The 16,134-nt window shown below is 59.6% G+C and overlaps 1 protein-coding gene across 1 annotated transcript in view; it reads right to left on the bottom strand.

Annotated features, from left to right (window-relative positions):
* LTO1 (LTO1 maturation factor of ABCE1) overlaps positions 1–16,134 on the bottom strand; it is a 241,480-nt gene that overhangs the window by 587 nt on the left and 224,759 nt on the right. The window lies entirely within an intron of this gene.

Raw genomic sequence — 16,134 nt, 5'->3', positions numbered from 1 at the left:
GGGCAGGCCTGTCCCTCCCCCGCGGTAGGTAAATACAGGATTCTATTTGCGTGGCGGCGTGGCTGGCCCGAGGTGGCAGGGTAGCAGCTTATGTAAGGGCAGCGTGGCTCTTGGCAGCCCCGGGGTGCTGCGGGAGAGAGGGGCCTCCTGCGCAATGCGGCCGCACCCAGGTGCTGGCCCCTGGGGGTCACCTGTTTGGACCTGGGAGCCCCAGATGTCAGGCATAAGACCTCGCCTGCCGGTGGGGCTCCCCACTCCCCTGCGGCCCCTCGGGGTGGACACACGTGTCTCTGGCTCCTCAGTACCCGGCAGCAGGACAAGCCATCGTCCCCCCTGTGTGGATGGGGTGGCCCTCAGAGACTGGACGTGCCTGTCACTCAGAGAAGGGTTGGTTTGACTCAACCGTGCGGGAGGGCTGAGGCCCCCGCTCCGGCTTGCCGGTCCTCGGGCTGGCCGAGGCTCTGCCCAGTGACCCTGGGGCTCTCCCAGCCTCCTCAGCATCTCCGAGGCTGGCAGCCGCCATGTCTGGCGGGGCAACCAGGCTACACTCGGCCCCATTGTCCTGCCACCTTCTTTCCATCACGAAACGCCCCTAACTTTCCACCTCTGCTCAAGGAACCCCTGAGTGCCTTGCCCCAGCCCACCCATTGTCCCCTCTGGGAAGCCCTCCCTGACCCCAAGTCCCAAGGTGAAGGCTCCAGGGTCTCCATGGACCGCAGGACCATGGGGAGAGTGACCTTGGCCTGGGTAGAGCAGCGCTGCGAGGCCCTCCCGTCCCCCCACACTGGTAGGGCCCGACTCCGAAGTTTCAGAGCCACGTCGCTGTGGGCGCCGATCCCCGAGCCACTCCATCATCGGGCACCGACCTTCTGCAGGCAGCCGCTGTGTCTCCTCTGCCTTCTGCCGTCTCTTGGTCCAAACCCAGCACCGGAAACCTCTGGGGGCCGAGAGGGTGGATGGATGGATGGATGGATGGATGGATGGATGGATGGATGGAAAGGTGGAAGGATCCACGGACACGTGGTTTAATGGGGAAGAGGGTGAGGAGGGCGGGAGGGACAGACAGAGCGGGGCGAGGTGGGGGCGGCACGGCGCCGTGACCCCGCAGCTGGCAGCCGGGCCGGAGCTCACACCCCGGCTCTGCCCGCAGCGGCCGTGTGGCTTTGGCTGGGGACCACACAAGGGAACAGGCCTCTGCCTTCCCCTGGCGTCGTCGTGAAGACTAAACCAACAGTCGTGCCCCCGGCAAAGGACACGGATGTCCCCTGCCTCCTCCTCTCTGGGACAAAGCCGGCTCCAGCTCCCAGCAGGGCAGGGTACCTGCGCAGCCATTCCTGCGCGGGGCGCGCCCCGCCTCCCCGCTCCAGCCCCGGGCCTGCTACAGCCCCCTGGGAGCTGCCTCTCCCAGGTATATCCTGGTTATGTAACCGCCCGATGAGCTCCCGCCAGCTTCCCTCCGCCCTCCCGCGTGTTTACTTTTTGGCTCAGGGGAGGGCTCCATTCAGAAGAAATTGCTATTGTTTCTCAGCCTTCCCATGGGAAAGTGCTCTGGGGAGGGAGCCAGAGCCCTGGCAGGGGCGGGGCGGAGGGGCCCGGGAAGCAGGCCCGTGCAGCTCGCGGCTGTTCTGACCCACGGGCTCACCCTTCGCTCTGCCTCTTTACAAAGGCCGCAGAGAATTTTTCTTTGCCTGACCTGATTTTCCGATAAACCTGAAAAACGCTTAAGGAGAAGGTGGACCATTATCTCATTTCTTCTCGGGTCACGACCTTTTTACTTCTTACCATGAGTTGTTACCATTTCACGTTCTGGTTTGGTGTCGTCAGGTCACCTGTCCGTCAGTTTCGCCGCCCACTTCAATCTGTGGCCCAAATCCGCCACCCGCCCAGATCGTCTACCACCTGCCTACGTCACGCGCTCATCACCGTCTATCATCCTCCTCCTCCGTCCCTCCTCCTCCTCCGTCCCATCAAGTCCTCCTCGTCTATCGCTCCATCCGTCATCAAGTCCGCCCTCCGTCACTCTCCTCGTCATTTTATCTGTCCTCCATCGTCCCGCTCCGCTCAATCCCTCCTCCTCGTCATTCCCTCTGTCCTCCTCCGTCCTCCCTCCGTACATCCTCCGTCCATCACTTGCGTCCTCATCGTCCGCTCCCTCCGTCCTCCTCCGTCCTCAATCCCTCCCCATCCCTCCCTCCATCCATGCATCCTTCCCTTCCTTCACTCAACATGTACCAAATTAGTAGAAATTTCCTCATCTGTGAAACGGGGCAATAATGGCACTTGGCTTAGTATTTGGGGGACATGATAAGACATAGACGTGGAAATTCGTGAATTCGCTGTGAGGCTTCTGGAGGGAGATTTCAGGCCATGTGATTTGGGCGGGGGACGTCTAGACAGGGCAAGAGATAGCACTTGCCCTTGGGGCTCCCTGGGTAGCGGAGCTGAAGAAGGAGCGGCCAGCGCCGGGGGTGTCTGCGGGAAAAGGAAGGCAGCGGGGCGAGGCCGGGGCAGGGACGGAAGGTTCTGGAGGGCCGTGGTGGGCAGACTACACTGGGGGTTTTGAGCAAGGTAGGACACGGTCGCGTGGGTGTTTCGGAAGGAACTTCTGGTGGCCGTGTGGGGAAGGTATGAGACCTGGGACTCCACCAGGAGGGGAGCTGGGTAGGACACCCCAAGTCGCTGGAGTAGACACCATGCACTTAGGGACAGGGTGCGCGGCCCTGTACTTCACAGATGTTCCTCCTTCTAAACGTGAAAAGTGCGTGGGCACCAGCATCGACGACCGAGGCCTCAGGCGACCTAGGTCCCACCAGACCCTCGGTCATGCAGTAACGTGGCGTTCATGCCTCCCCTCATCCCGCGTGCCTGGCAGACGCCGCTAACCGACCACTGTCCGCTTTCTCCCGAAGCCTGACCGGTGCTGTCACCATCTGCATGCGGCGACTCCCATCTAAGTCAGCTGACGCGAGGGGAGATGAGCCGTTCTGTCGCCGAGCGCCAACAGCCACGTTTCCAGGGCGCGATGTCGACACGCGGCCGGCGGCTCCGTCTTGGACAGAGCAGAGAGAGGGCACCACTGTCATCGCAAAAGTCCCCTCGGACAGTGCTGGCCCCGGGAGCCTCCGATGGCCAGTCCGTTGTGCCAAGTGGGGGCGAAGCCCGCCGAGCCCGAGACTGGCCCGTGGTCACTTCTCACCACGGGTTTTGTTTCTGTTTGACTTTTACGTGCGGCGAGGTCGTACTTAAAAGAGCAAAGTCCTGCGGGGGGGCCTGATCGTCTCAAGTTGACTTTCTTTTTTTGTCTCTTAAGAAAAAGACAAACGTAAACCCCTCGCCTTGCCGTGTGGCCCAGACGCAATCGGCCAGCGTCGCTGCTGCCCTGAGCTCACCTTATTCCTCCAGTCTCTGGAGTCTTAACGCCTCTGTTTTCATGGCTATTTTTAGTGTCTGCGGGTGAATGTCAGCGCCGCCGGAGGCTGACATTTCATACTCTGGGAACCCTGACCTGCCGCTTTTCCGGTTGTGAGTTGAACCTGATTTTTTTATGCCCCAGAAGGAAAGAACAATGATCATTAATAATCGACATCTTCTGGAAAATCGGAAGTGAAGCCTTCACGATCCCGGGCTGCCCTTAACCCCAGCTGTGCTGTTGAGGTTGCACCCTGGGGCCGCCAGCCATGCCGACGCAGGGGGGGTGGGCAGTAAATAGTGGGCCGGTCACATGACCAGGGGGCAGAGGAGGCTGGAGCGGAAACTGTGATGGAAACCGGCGGAGAAAGCACCCACAATTGTGTAGAGACCTGTGGCCACCTGCAGAGACCAGCACCTAGATCCCCTCCCAGGGCAGGCGGGAAGAGGAGAGGGTACCTTGCTCTCGGGGGCTGGGAGGGTTTGGGCCTCTCCTGAGCTGGGAGCTTGATTGATCCCAAATGCCTGAGCCTCTGACCTTGGCTGGGTGCCATGCGGGGTCCTGGGGGCACAGGCGGACGGGGACGAGGGAGGTGGTGCGGGGTGCTGGGATGGGGAAGGAGCCTGGACAGGGAGGCTCAGGGGTGAGGATGGAGGGGTGTGGGGCATCACACCTGCCGTCGGGGACGGGCGGCCCCTCAGCCCCTTCCCAGTGGGGGACCACACCGGCCTGGCCCTTGGGAAAGGGGGGAGGCGCTTGCCAAAATCACCTTTGACAAGGAAAGCAAAGGTCACGGGAACAATCTCTCCCTTTCACTCTGGGTGACCTGGCAGGAGGTGCTGGAGCTGACAGAGGGTGTCGGCCCCTCCCGAGCTGCCCAAGACAAACAGGGTGGCAGGAAGTTCCCACGCTCCCAGGGCTGGCGCCTGGAGCCATCGTAAGTCACCTGCAGCACGGGGCTGTGAGGAGGGTGGGGCCTCCGTGGGGACAGGTGAGCCTCGAACCCCACGGCTGCCTGGGGGCGGGGCGGCACACGGCGTCCGCTGAGCACCTACTCGGTGCTGTCTTTTGCAAACATTGTCTTGCCGAATAAAGACCCTACTAAGTTAACATCGTGATCTTCGCTTCACAGAGTGGGACCCTGAGACCCGGAGAGGTAAAGCTACTTCCCTTGGGTCACACAGCTGAGAAAAGGAAAAGTCGGGATTTGGACCCGGGTTTCTCTGGGTCCACAGTCTGGGTGGGACTGTGGTGAGGTCGATGGCCTGTGGGATTTCTGGCCCCTGTGGGACAGCAGGATTCACCCTGAGCCGTGACCTTGGGTCCCACCTGCAAAACAGGCCAGTGGACCCTGACTGCCTCTTCTGCAGAACGTGCTGGAAGGTGCTGGCCCAGCACCCCCAGCGGTGGGGCGGAGGCACCGGAGGAGGAGCACCCCCGTGTCCTGGTTTTATGTGGGTGCTCCTTCCGGTGACCTCGGGCCTGGGATGGTGGGGCTTTTCACTTGGACTCAGGGGGACTGGGGCGCCGCCACCATCTGCGAGTGTTCGCGTCCAAAGGAGCCAATGGTGTGAAGACGGGGGACATGCCGAACACCGCCACGTGTGGGTCGCCTGTCCCGGAGGCGCTCTGGGCGACGTGCTGGCTGGTGCTCCTGGGAAGGACCGGCCATTCCCTTGGGTGACACTGACTGAGCGCCTGCTGCATGCAGACATGGGGCTCCCCAGGGTACAGGCGAGAAATCCCCACCGTCAGCACCCGGCGCAGTGCCTGACACATAGTAGGTGAGCAGGAAGAGCGGGCTGAGCGATGGGGGCCATCGCTGGGTCATCGGTTGTCACTGCTGCCCCCGGGGACAGAGGCTCCTGGGGGTCCCTGGGGCTTTGCGGGTCACTGGGCCTTCAGGCCTCAGAGAACAGGACCCTTGGGACAGAACCCTGTGACACAGCTGCATCACAGGGACCCTGCCATGGCTGGTCCCCTACACGGGACCTGGGCCACCACCGTGCCTGTCTGGGGCCTCCTCACAGCCCACGGTTATGGCACCAGTGAGACTGGCGTCCATTCTGGGCCAAGGGGCAGACATCCGGCCGGTTACAAGTGAGCACTTTCGGTCGCTGGCTTCGCGGCCTTCCCACTGGCCGCACCTGCCCTTCCTCTCTCGGGGGGCCAAAGGGCGTGGGGTCGGCTCGGATCTGCCCTTTATTAGCCGCACGACCTTGGACAAGTTCACCGGCTTGTCCTTGCCTCGGAGTCACACCTGCACCTCCTTGCAGAGCCACGATCACAGCGAAAGGCCCCCGGCCTCAGTGCCACAACTGACTGTCACTTACAGAGACTGCGCTACCCAGTCGTGTCTGATCGTACGTAGGGTGGGAGGGTGCTGTGACTCTCGGACTCCGGATCGGTAAAAAGGGGTCTCTTTTCGCAGATTTTCATTCACCCGGGCTTCTTTCTTCCGATCGGCCACGCTCCGCTCCCAATTTTTCTCTTTAAGCCGCAGCGATGACACCTTTTTGATAAAAGGAAAAACCACACTTCCAGCGGAGAGAGAGGAAGGGCCGGCCGTGTCCTTTGTCAGCTGTCTGGGGAAGACGCAGCCCACATTCCCCTCGTTTCCCCCCTGGAATCGGAAATTAGAGGTGCGAACTATTTGTCTGGACCACTTGCCGTGAAAGCAGCTTTCCAACGGCCACAAGCGACGTTGGTCCTTTCTTCCGAACGCTCTGGGAAGTGGGTGGCAAGTCTGGCAGTCTGAGTGCGTGAGGGCGACAGTCCTCGCCCACTGGCTGAACTGGGACCAGGGGACCGTGCTCCACTGGGGTGGCGTGTCTGACCGAGTCAGCGGCTCGTCCTGCCGCCGGGCCTGGGCTGTGTCAGAGGCCGAACCTGACCTCTGCTGTGGGCCAGGCCTCCTGACGCATGTGGCTTTATTCTCCCTCAGCGTGGGAGAAATGATTGATTATCTCGTTTTAGAAGAGGAGGCTGAGGGTCAGAGTGAGCATGGGAGACGGAATCAAGGTCATACCCAGTGGACATACGTTAGGTCTGTGTGACACCAACATCCGGCTCTTGCTGTCACAGCCAGAAGTGCTGCCATTCGCCTGTCCCCAAGTCCCCATGGTGCTTCTCAGGTGTGCGTCCAGGAACGCGTCCTGTGCCCGCCTGCACACCGCTGCGTTTCCCAAACACGACAATGGCCCGGAGCGAGCGTCTCGCCTCAGTCGAGACCCAGGCCCACAGCTGCCCTGCGGCCCAGGCTCTGTGTCCCCTTGGTGGGGCTGGCACTCCCTCCTGGCATGTCCCCTCCGCCAGCTCCCAGCCGTCTCTGAAACCCCCTCGGACACACACACCATGGCACAACTGCCCACGGGTTTCGCAGCAGGACACGAGCTCCTGGCGGGACGGTCGGACAGGCCTGGGGTGGCGGCTGGTTCGAGATGGCTCCGATGGTCACCTCCCAGCTTCACACGCTCGCGTGACCCCCTCGCACCTCGAACGGGACTCCCCTTGACCAGTAGGACACTGGAAACGCTAGGATGGGACTCCTGAGGCTGTGTCACGAGGGGCGCGTGGCTTCTGCCCTGCGTTCTTCAACCACTCACTTGGGGGTGAGTGGCCGCCAGGCTGTGAGGACACCCAAGCAGCCACCCGGGGAGGCCCAGTCCGGCCTTCCGATCGCTGAGGCCCCACCGACGTCTCGCGAGAGACCCTGACCTGGAACCGCCTGATCCGGCCGCTCCCGGCCTCTGATGCAGACACTGTGTATCGGCGGGTTCCAGACGCTAAGTTTGGGGGTCATTTGTTCCTCGGCAAGAGAAAACTGACGCACGAGGTTGGAACGGTGTGCTTCTCCCCACCAGCTGGGCGACCTGGGTCAGGTGACTCAACGTCGAGCCTCCGGTCCCTCCTCTGCAAGACAGGGTCACCTGACCCCCCCGAGAGCCGTGCTGAGACCCTGGGGCGTGTGGGCAGAGCCCCCTGCTCTGTGCCTGGCCTCTGCGGTGGCCTTGATGCGGTGGCCTTGATGCCACTAGTATTGTCGCAGCCACGCGTGCTCGGTGGCCTCTGGCCTCCTGCCTGCGGCGTCAGCACCCTGCACTCAGGGGCACCTCTCCACGTGCCTCTCGTGCCCGACGCACACGCACACGCACTGGCCCGGAGCTAAAGGGGACGCTGCGGGCTCTCCGTCCTGGCCGTGGAACCGATGAATGAAGCGAATGTTCTTTTATTTTTTTGATTAAAACAGTTTTTCATTGTGATAAGATGCTCATAACACAAAATTGACCGTCGTCACCGTCTTTCCGTGTACAGCTCGGCAGTGGTCAAGTACGTCCACGTGGTCAGGCAGGCCGTCTCCGGAGCCTCTTGCCCTCCCGAATCTGACACTCTGTCCCCACCCAACGACAGCCCCGTGTCCACCTCCCCCGGAGCCTGGCCCCCACCCCGCTCCCTGTCTCTGTGAGCCTGACGCCCCTCGGCCCCGCAGAGACACAGCCTCACACAGCGTGTCTGGCTAATTTCACTCAGCACAATGTCCCCGAGGTCCGTCCGTGTGGCAGCAGGTGTCAGGACTGTGCTCTTCGAGGCTGAGTAATATTCCATGGCGAATGGTTTATTTATTTACGTCCTTCCCTCCCGACCGTGATCACTGGGGTCAGGCATGAGGACTCATCTGCCCCATCTCAGACCCCGGCCCCGAATGAGCCTCACATGAGATGTATTTGTAGAAGAAATGACTAGAGGCCAAATGTTGGAGGTCGTGTCCTGGTTCTGCTACTCGTTGGCTGGGTGGCCTCGGTAGGTGGCTTGCCTCCCGAAGTCCCAGCTTCCTCATTTATATAATAGGAACGGCGACTCACTCATAGGACAGCTGCTGGGCTGTGATGACTGTGCCTCAATGGTCGAGGGTGCGGGGGTGCTGACTGCTTCTGATTTGAGCCCCAGGGCCACAAAAAGTGACACCCATTTTCCTGACCCCAGGCTGACCCCTCTGCCACTCGGCAGGGGATGAGTGTGGTGGCCAGCTCGCAGTTTCAACATGGTGGCACGGGATATTTTAATTACCTCCTGTCCTCCGAGATAAGGCATGGGCCCCACCTTCCAACCCGGGGGCCAAGCCGTGAGGTGTTACACCCACAAACGCCTGCGAAAAGATAGTGGGGTTCGAAACCAGGCCCACGTTTGCTTCACCCACGGTGGAATTTCACATGGTGCCGAGGGTGTCACCCATCCCGGCTGTGCCCCAGGAGAGGGCGGGGGGTCTGGGTCGGGAGAGCCAGCTCTGTGCCCAGGCTGGTGGCTGCGGGACCTCAGGCGAGTCCCCCGGAGGCTATGGGGTCAGATGGCCTGGATCAAACCTCTGGCGAGCCACTAGCTTCTTAGGCGACCGTGGGAACCTCGGTGAATTGCCACGTGCCTCAGTTTCTCCATCTGTAAAGTGGGGAGAACCATCATTATCCCACCGTGTCCTGGGGTGGTCGTGCGGCATGAGCAAGCCGCGGCTGCGGGCGGGCCCCCCGCGAGGCTTCCTGGCTCTGTTCCTCCTCTCTGAGCCTCGGTGCCTTTGTCTGTGAAACAGGGAGCCCCTCGCCCTGCCCTGAACAAACGGCCTGTTCCTTCCTTTTCTCCCACGCGACCCCTCAGGTCTGGGGAGCTGGGACGTCACGCTTCCCGAGCGAGGCAGCTTCTCAAACGTGATTCTTCCAAGCGTCAGCCGGGCCCCCTCTCCTGAGCTCTGCGCATTCGACCGCTCGGCTGCAAGCCCGCTTGGCGGCTTGTGGGCGCTGCGTGCCTGGCACGTCCCCCGTGGGCTGTTGGTTTCAGCCTCCCTGCCCCATCTCCCCAAATCCTGCCCCTTCTCCCCAAATCCTGTCCCTTCTCCCCTTTTCTGCTCAGCAAATGCACCGTCGTCCACCCAGGGCCTCGGGCCAGAACCTCGCGGTCCACCTCCCCGGCCCCCACTGCCCACACCAGCCTCTCGCCCCTGCCTCTCCCGTCTCGGCCTCTCCGTTCCATCCATCAGGCCGTGTTCTGTCTGCCCGGGCCTGCCGTCTGCTCAGGGCCTCGCTGGGCGCAGCCCCTCCCGGCCTGGGTGTGCCAGCCCCCCGTCCGTTCGAGTTTCTCCAGCACTCCGCAGCCCCAGGACCTTGGTCCTTCCTGCTCCTGGGCCGTGCGTGCCCTCTGCCCCATCTCCCACGCTGTTGGCCCCTCTCACCCTTCAGGCCTCGCCTTCGAGGGTCCCTCCTCAGAGGGCCACCCCACTGCTGGACTTAAGCGAGTCAGAACGAGGAAAGCACGTCGGGCAGCAAATGTTCAGGGAAATGCCTGTATCCTCACCGCTCCCAAAGCCGCACTCTGGGCCACCAGAGGAGCGGGTGCCCCACACCGAGCGGCTCTCGAGGCTTCCGGACACCAGCTGGCTGTCCCACCATTTAATTCAATTCCGACCCTGTCTCCTGGGAATTAGCTGGGACCCCACAGGCGAAGGGCTCAGTCCCACGCGACCGCCCCCACTTCAGACGCCAGCCACCAAGTCCAGGTTGTCACCTGCGCTCCAGACCGACTGGCTGTAAATCAGAGGTTCCCACGACCCCTCCCCGGGGTTTGAGGCTTGCGGGACGGGTCAGCACTCAGGAGAACAGTTTAGGTACGAGATTACCGGTTCATTACGACGGGGTGTAAGTGGGGAACAGCCAGATGGAGGAGACGCACAGGGCCAGGTGTGGGGGTGGCACGCGGAGCCCCCTGCCCTCCGCGCACTCCCTGTATTCACCAGCCCGGAAGCTCCCTGAGCCGGTTTTGATGTTTTCATGGGGCCTCATTACACTGGCCCGATCCCCGATCGATAAGTCACTGGTCATCGGCGATCGAGTCGACTTCCAGCCCCCTCCTTTCCTGGGTGATTGGGGAGCGGGGCCGAACGTTCCAAACCTCCAGTCACACGGTTGGTTCCCCTGGCAACCGGCCTCCATCCTGCGCTAACCCAGGTGTGGCTGGGAGGGGCCGGGACTTCTCCACCTCTCTCTGGCTTCTGGGCCTTCACGTCCGGGGTCTCCTCTGCCCAGAATCGTCGGCTCCCCAGCCCCCGCTCCCCTGGCTAACGCCTCCCCCTTTCCCAGCCTCCCTGAGGCTGTGGACCCCCCCGTTTCTCCAGGTCACTTCCGGTCCGAGGCAGTTAGCGCCTGTGCGAGTTCTCTGCACCCCTCGCTCCCGGGTCCCGGTGTCACTGCGGGAGGAGCCCTGCCGAGGAGCCCCTCGCTGGCCCTGGCAGAGCAAAGAGCAGGCGTCTGCTGCGTTGAGACACTGAGGTCTGGGCTTATGTGTTACTGCAGCGCAGTCTGAACTAAGTCCGGGTCCCGCCTGAGGCAGGATGTCCCCTGGGCAGACCGTGCTGAGCCCGGGTGGGATGGGGCATCTTCCCTGGGCTCCCCCACCCCTCGGACTTCACCGTCATGTCCCACCTTGCCGGCTGCCAGTTCACGGGACCAGCTCATGGGACCAACTCACGGGTCCAGCTCCCGATCTGGAGCGGGGTGGGGGGGTGGATGCCCCACCCCCGTCTCTGTCCCCGGGCCCCGGGCCCCACAGCAGCCCGTCCTGCCTGGGGCTCAGGCTCTGCCTGCTGAGCCTGCTGAGCGGCTGCACTTGGCGGGGACCATCTGTCCCCCACGTGCACATTCTTCTTCTCGGAGGAATGTCCCAGGCCCAGGTTCCCACAGAGCCGTCCCCACCGAGGGGAGTGACTCTCCGCTCGGGCTGTTGTTTTGCTGCAGGAAAAAAAAAACAGCATTCTTTTGAACTCTGCTGAGTGAGCCCCGAACGGGGCAGAAGGGAGACACAGGAATTCCGGGGTCACTCGGGCAGGGCCGCCCCTGCCCGCGGGTCAGCGGGGAACGCCGTCAAGTGAAACCCATTCTAATTTAAGGGAGCATTAAGCAGGGGCCTCTCGAACACGGCCATTTCCTAAAGTCCCCTCTTGGCACCAATTAACTCCCCCGGGAGAGGGCAGGGATGGAGGGGGGCGGTGCTGCCGGAGGACCCTCAGGGCGCCTGTTCTCCCACCCCGGTCACTCACTCTGGATTTATCTAGAACTTTATCTCAATAATCATTTAAAGACTCCAGGAAAACTTTTCTAGGCCCCAGGTCACCCGCGGGACAGTGGGGATGCCGTCACTCAGCCTCCGCCCCTCCCGGGAGAGAGGAAAATCGAGGAGGCTTGGACGGCGGGGGTCCCCAGATGGGCACAGCCAAGGGCACTGCTGTGACGGATGGCTGGTCCAGAAACGGCGTGGACCATAGACGTTCCTTCGCCCATCAAACGTCCCGGGAGCCAGGACAGAGCACTAGACGGGACTGGCCAGGACAGAGCACTAGACGGGACTGGTCAGGACAGAGCACTAGACGGGACTGGCCGGCACCCTCGCCCCGAGGCGTCCGATGATACGTGACGCGCGTGGCCTTGCTCCGCCTAGGTTTCCGCGTGTGTGCGTGTGCGCGCGTGTGTGTGGAGGGTGGGGGGAAGCTGGCTCACTCTCCCTTTGCACTGGTTTCTGAAATTTTCCAATGGTCTTGGCCAAAAGTGGAGGGTGGAAAGGGAGGTCAGACCCTGGTGGGCCTTGTGACAACGCTGGGTGCTCATTTCACCGCACAGAGTGGCCCAGACCCCAAAGCTCGTGGGAGTGCTGGGCCGTGTCCACCTGTCGTGTCTGCCGTGAGTGTGGGAGCGGGCAGCAACGGCCAGCTTGCCCTGCCCGCGCCAAGCCCACTCTAACATCCAAACTGAGTTCGTATTTGAGGAAAAATGATGAGAGCGACTGGATGAACGAAGCCCTTGAACTTTCTTATCTCAAGGGCCTGGAGCGGCTCGTGATAAGTCCTGCCATAAAACCTCACATTGGCCCTGCCCGTCGCCCAGGGTCACCTGCCGGCTTCGGACACCTGTGAGGACTAATCCTGCACCCGCTTTATGGTTGCTGCTTTCCCCCTCTGGGCTCTCCCGAGGGCCCCGCTTGGCTGCCAGCTCAGTCTGCAAAGCCTGCCGGGAAAATCGTGCTTTAGTTAATTAACCGTCTGCACGTGTCTCGGAGGGAACACGAGACACGAGTCCTGTTTGAAAGCAAGGCCCACCTCTCGTACTGAGCAGCTCGTGGTCCCCTGACACGCCACGTTCGGGGGGCTGTTCCTTCTTCTTGGGGTGTCTTCCCTTGCCTGGTCCGCCAGCGGAACCTGCTCCACGGTGCTCAGAGCCGAGCCTCCTGCCCCGCCGGGCCCACCCTCCTCGGAGCTGGTCTCTCGACAGCTCTGTGCTTTGCACTGGTCACGCCATGCTGTGGTCGGCCCGTGTGCTTGATACCAGGGTCTCCATCCCTGGCTTGATACCAGGGTCCCACAGGACCCCACAATCCAGCCTGGGGTGTGACACATGGCAGGTAATCCCAAAGATTCCAGAATCGTGGTGCCAGCCACCATTATTTCCGAGTCCACCTCTTCCACAGTGGCTTTGTTCGTTCTGGTGCCCATGGTGCCCACAGAGGACCGGGCGTCCAGGTGTCCCTTGGTCCCTGGGCACAGAAGAAAGGTCCTCTTAAGTTTTGAAATTTTACCTTTTATTATTATTTAAGAAATATCCTCTTTAACTCCTCTGAAAGGTTCCTGAGGATATGAATATGTGGGCTTTTCGGGGTGAACAGGCAGGACCCTGTCTCTCCAGGAGTTGGGGGGGGCCTCAGGCCCACCTCCCTATTGCCACTTGGGGCTCTGGCCAGGGAGGCAGAGATGCCGGAGCCTGTTTCTGCTCTAGGACTTGGTCCGGACACCCCTGCCATCTGCATCATAATCACAATACCATTACTGTTAATATTAGCATATCATTCCATCGCGCCCTCTTAAACACCTACGAATTTCCAGACACCCATCTGGGCAGTCTTCAGTGCATGCCCTGGTTTCGCCCTCCCATAATTTGCTAGCGTCAGTCCTGTTTCACTGGTGAAGAAGGAGCGGTCCAGGGAGCTGGTGGAAAGTTGGGGTTTGAGCCAAAGTCCCCTTCCTCTCTCCACAGCCTGGGCTCCCACTATGGCACCTGCCGACTCTCCAGCACCCGAGCCCCCCACCCCGATCCCAGGGAGCGCTTGGCCTCAGGACCCCTCCAAGGAAGGCCTTTCTGTTTGACCTCTGGAGTCCCATCAGAGGCCGTCTGAATGCACGTCTGTATCAGTTATCCATGCTGTGTAACAAATCACCGCTAACTCGGAGGCTTAAACCAGCATTCATTTATGGGCTCACGGCTCTGCGGGTCGGCAGTTCAGGCTCGGCTTAGCTGGGCCCTCCGCTCAGGGTCTCACGTGGCTGGAGTCAAGATGCTGGCCAGGCTGCACTCCTTCCAGAGGCTCTGGGGAAGAGTCCGCCTTCATGCTCGTTCAGGTTGCCGGCCAAATACGGTTCCTCGCAGCTTTAGGGCTGAGGCCCCCCGTGTCCTCACTGGTCGGCCGCGGGCCCGTTCTTAGCTCCTGGAGGCTGCCTGAACCCCTTGCTACGCAGCCCCCTTCATTTTCGAGGGGGCCTTCGTATCACGCGAACCTCTGACTTTCTATCCTGTGAATAGCTGGAGAAAATCCTCTGCTCTCAAGAGGTTCCTGCGATCTGGTCTGGCGTGCCTGGCTCGCTTCTCGTTCTTACTGCGAGCAAGTCGACTGTGCCATGTGACACCGCCTCGCTGCGGGAGCGAAATCCATCACAGCACTGAGTCGGAGGTGATGCAGGGCGTGGACACGGGGAGCAGGGGACCTTAGGGGCTGTCCTAGAAATTCGCCTACCACGATACTAACAACGAATTCAGCATCAGGCCTTTCTGCCTTCATCACAGGTCCTCACTGGGGTGGGACGAGGTGCCTTCGGCTACAGGCAGCCCTGGGAAGGAACCATGGCCCTGCCCGCCGTGGTCAGTGGCCTCGAGGAAGCAGCTTAGCCATTCCAGGTTTGCTCACCTGTAAAATGGAGGAGGAGCCGCCGGCAGGGTGGCTGGAAAGCTGGATGAGGTCGCGCAGGCGACGGATTTCAGCAGAGCCCGGCCCTTGGGAACTGAGCAGCGAATCGAGCATCTGTGCTAAGTTTTTAAAAACAACCCGGCCTCCTGTTTTGTTTAAGCAGGATGTGTTCGATGGCAAAGCATGTTTTCAGGCTCAAACGCATCCCAGTGGGCGTCAGGTATCTTTCGAAGTCCAAGTGCGGCCACAGAGGGGTCTGTTGCCGAGCAGGGTCCGGTTCCTGAGACACAGGCCATGTGCTGACCAGTGCCCTCACCACTGGAGGAGGCAGGGTGATTGTACCCTGCCACTGGCCAGTCGCTCTAAGGGAAGGGTGTCAGGGCCACACCTGGTCCATCAGGGCAGGGACGTTGTGGGGGGCGAGTGGCAGGCACATCTGTATGCCCACTCAGTGGGCCAGTGGTCTCTCTTTGGCAGTGCCCCAAGGGGCACCCAGACCTCCGTGCCCCACCCTTTAGAGGCCTCAACTTCCTCTTCATGTCTTACTGAGGATAAGGAAGAGCAGCCAGAACGGTGTTGATGATGGATGGAATTGTCCTTTGGGGGTGGACAAAGAGTGTCGGACGAGGGGCCTCAGGGACAGGCTCTTACATAGGCAAAGGCAGGGCAGGGTAATGGTTAGTGAGCAGCTTCTGGGGCCACCACCTGGGTGTGCCCCTCAGCTCCACTGCTAACTGGTTATGTGACTGAATCTTTCTGTGCCTGATTTTCCTCTCTGTAAAATGGAGATAATAGTAGACTTAACTCATAAGGTCATCATGAAGATTAAACGAAATAGTGTGGGAAAGCAACTGGCACGTAGCAAATGATCAATAAGTTATCCTCACCATTATCATCCTTACCCTCCTGCTCATCGCCATCATCACCATCACCATCATCACCATCACCATCACCATCACCATCACCATCATCACTCATCATCATCATCACCATCATCAATACCATCACCATCACTATCATCACCATCATCATCATACAATCATCATCACCATCACCATCTTCACCACATCTTCACCACCATCTTCATCACACATTCATTTACCAATATCACCATCTTCATCATCACCATCATCACCATCTTCATCATCATCACTTCATAGACGATATTATTGATATTTGATGACGATGACAGATGCGATTATACGAGATATGATTATTATTACGACGATATTACGATATTACGATGACATAGACGATTATTATTATGATGACATGATATTATTAATACGACATTATTATTACGATGACATTTACGATTATTTATTATGATATTTATTGAGAGAAAGTATTATTTATTAATATTTTTATTATTTATTTTTATTATTATTTATTTATTATTATCGACATTATTACGACGATTACTTACGATTATTATTAGCGATGATATTATTATTTATTATTATTTATTATTACGATATTATTATTGATGACATTTATTTATTACGGATTATTTATTGATTATTATTTATGATGATGATTATCACCATCAATATCACATCACCATCAATACCACCATCATCACCATCACCATCATCACCACCATCATCATCATCACTATCACCATCATCATTACCATACTAATACTATCAATACCATTACTATCGCCATCATCATCATTACTATTCTATCATTTTCACTACTATTTTATCACTACCTTACGGCTACCACGCCATCATCAC

Source organism: Pteropus medius, unplaced genomic scaffold, assembly GCF_902729225.1.
Source record: "Pteropus medius unplaced genomic scaffold, Ma_sr-lr_union100, whole genome shotgun sequence".
Classification (NCBI taxonomy): Eukaryota; Metazoa; Chordata; class Mammalia; order Chiroptera; family Pteropodidae; genus Pteropus; species Pteropus medius.
Note: the sequence above shows the minus strand (reverse complement) of the source record. Positions and strands in the feature narration are given on the sequence as shown.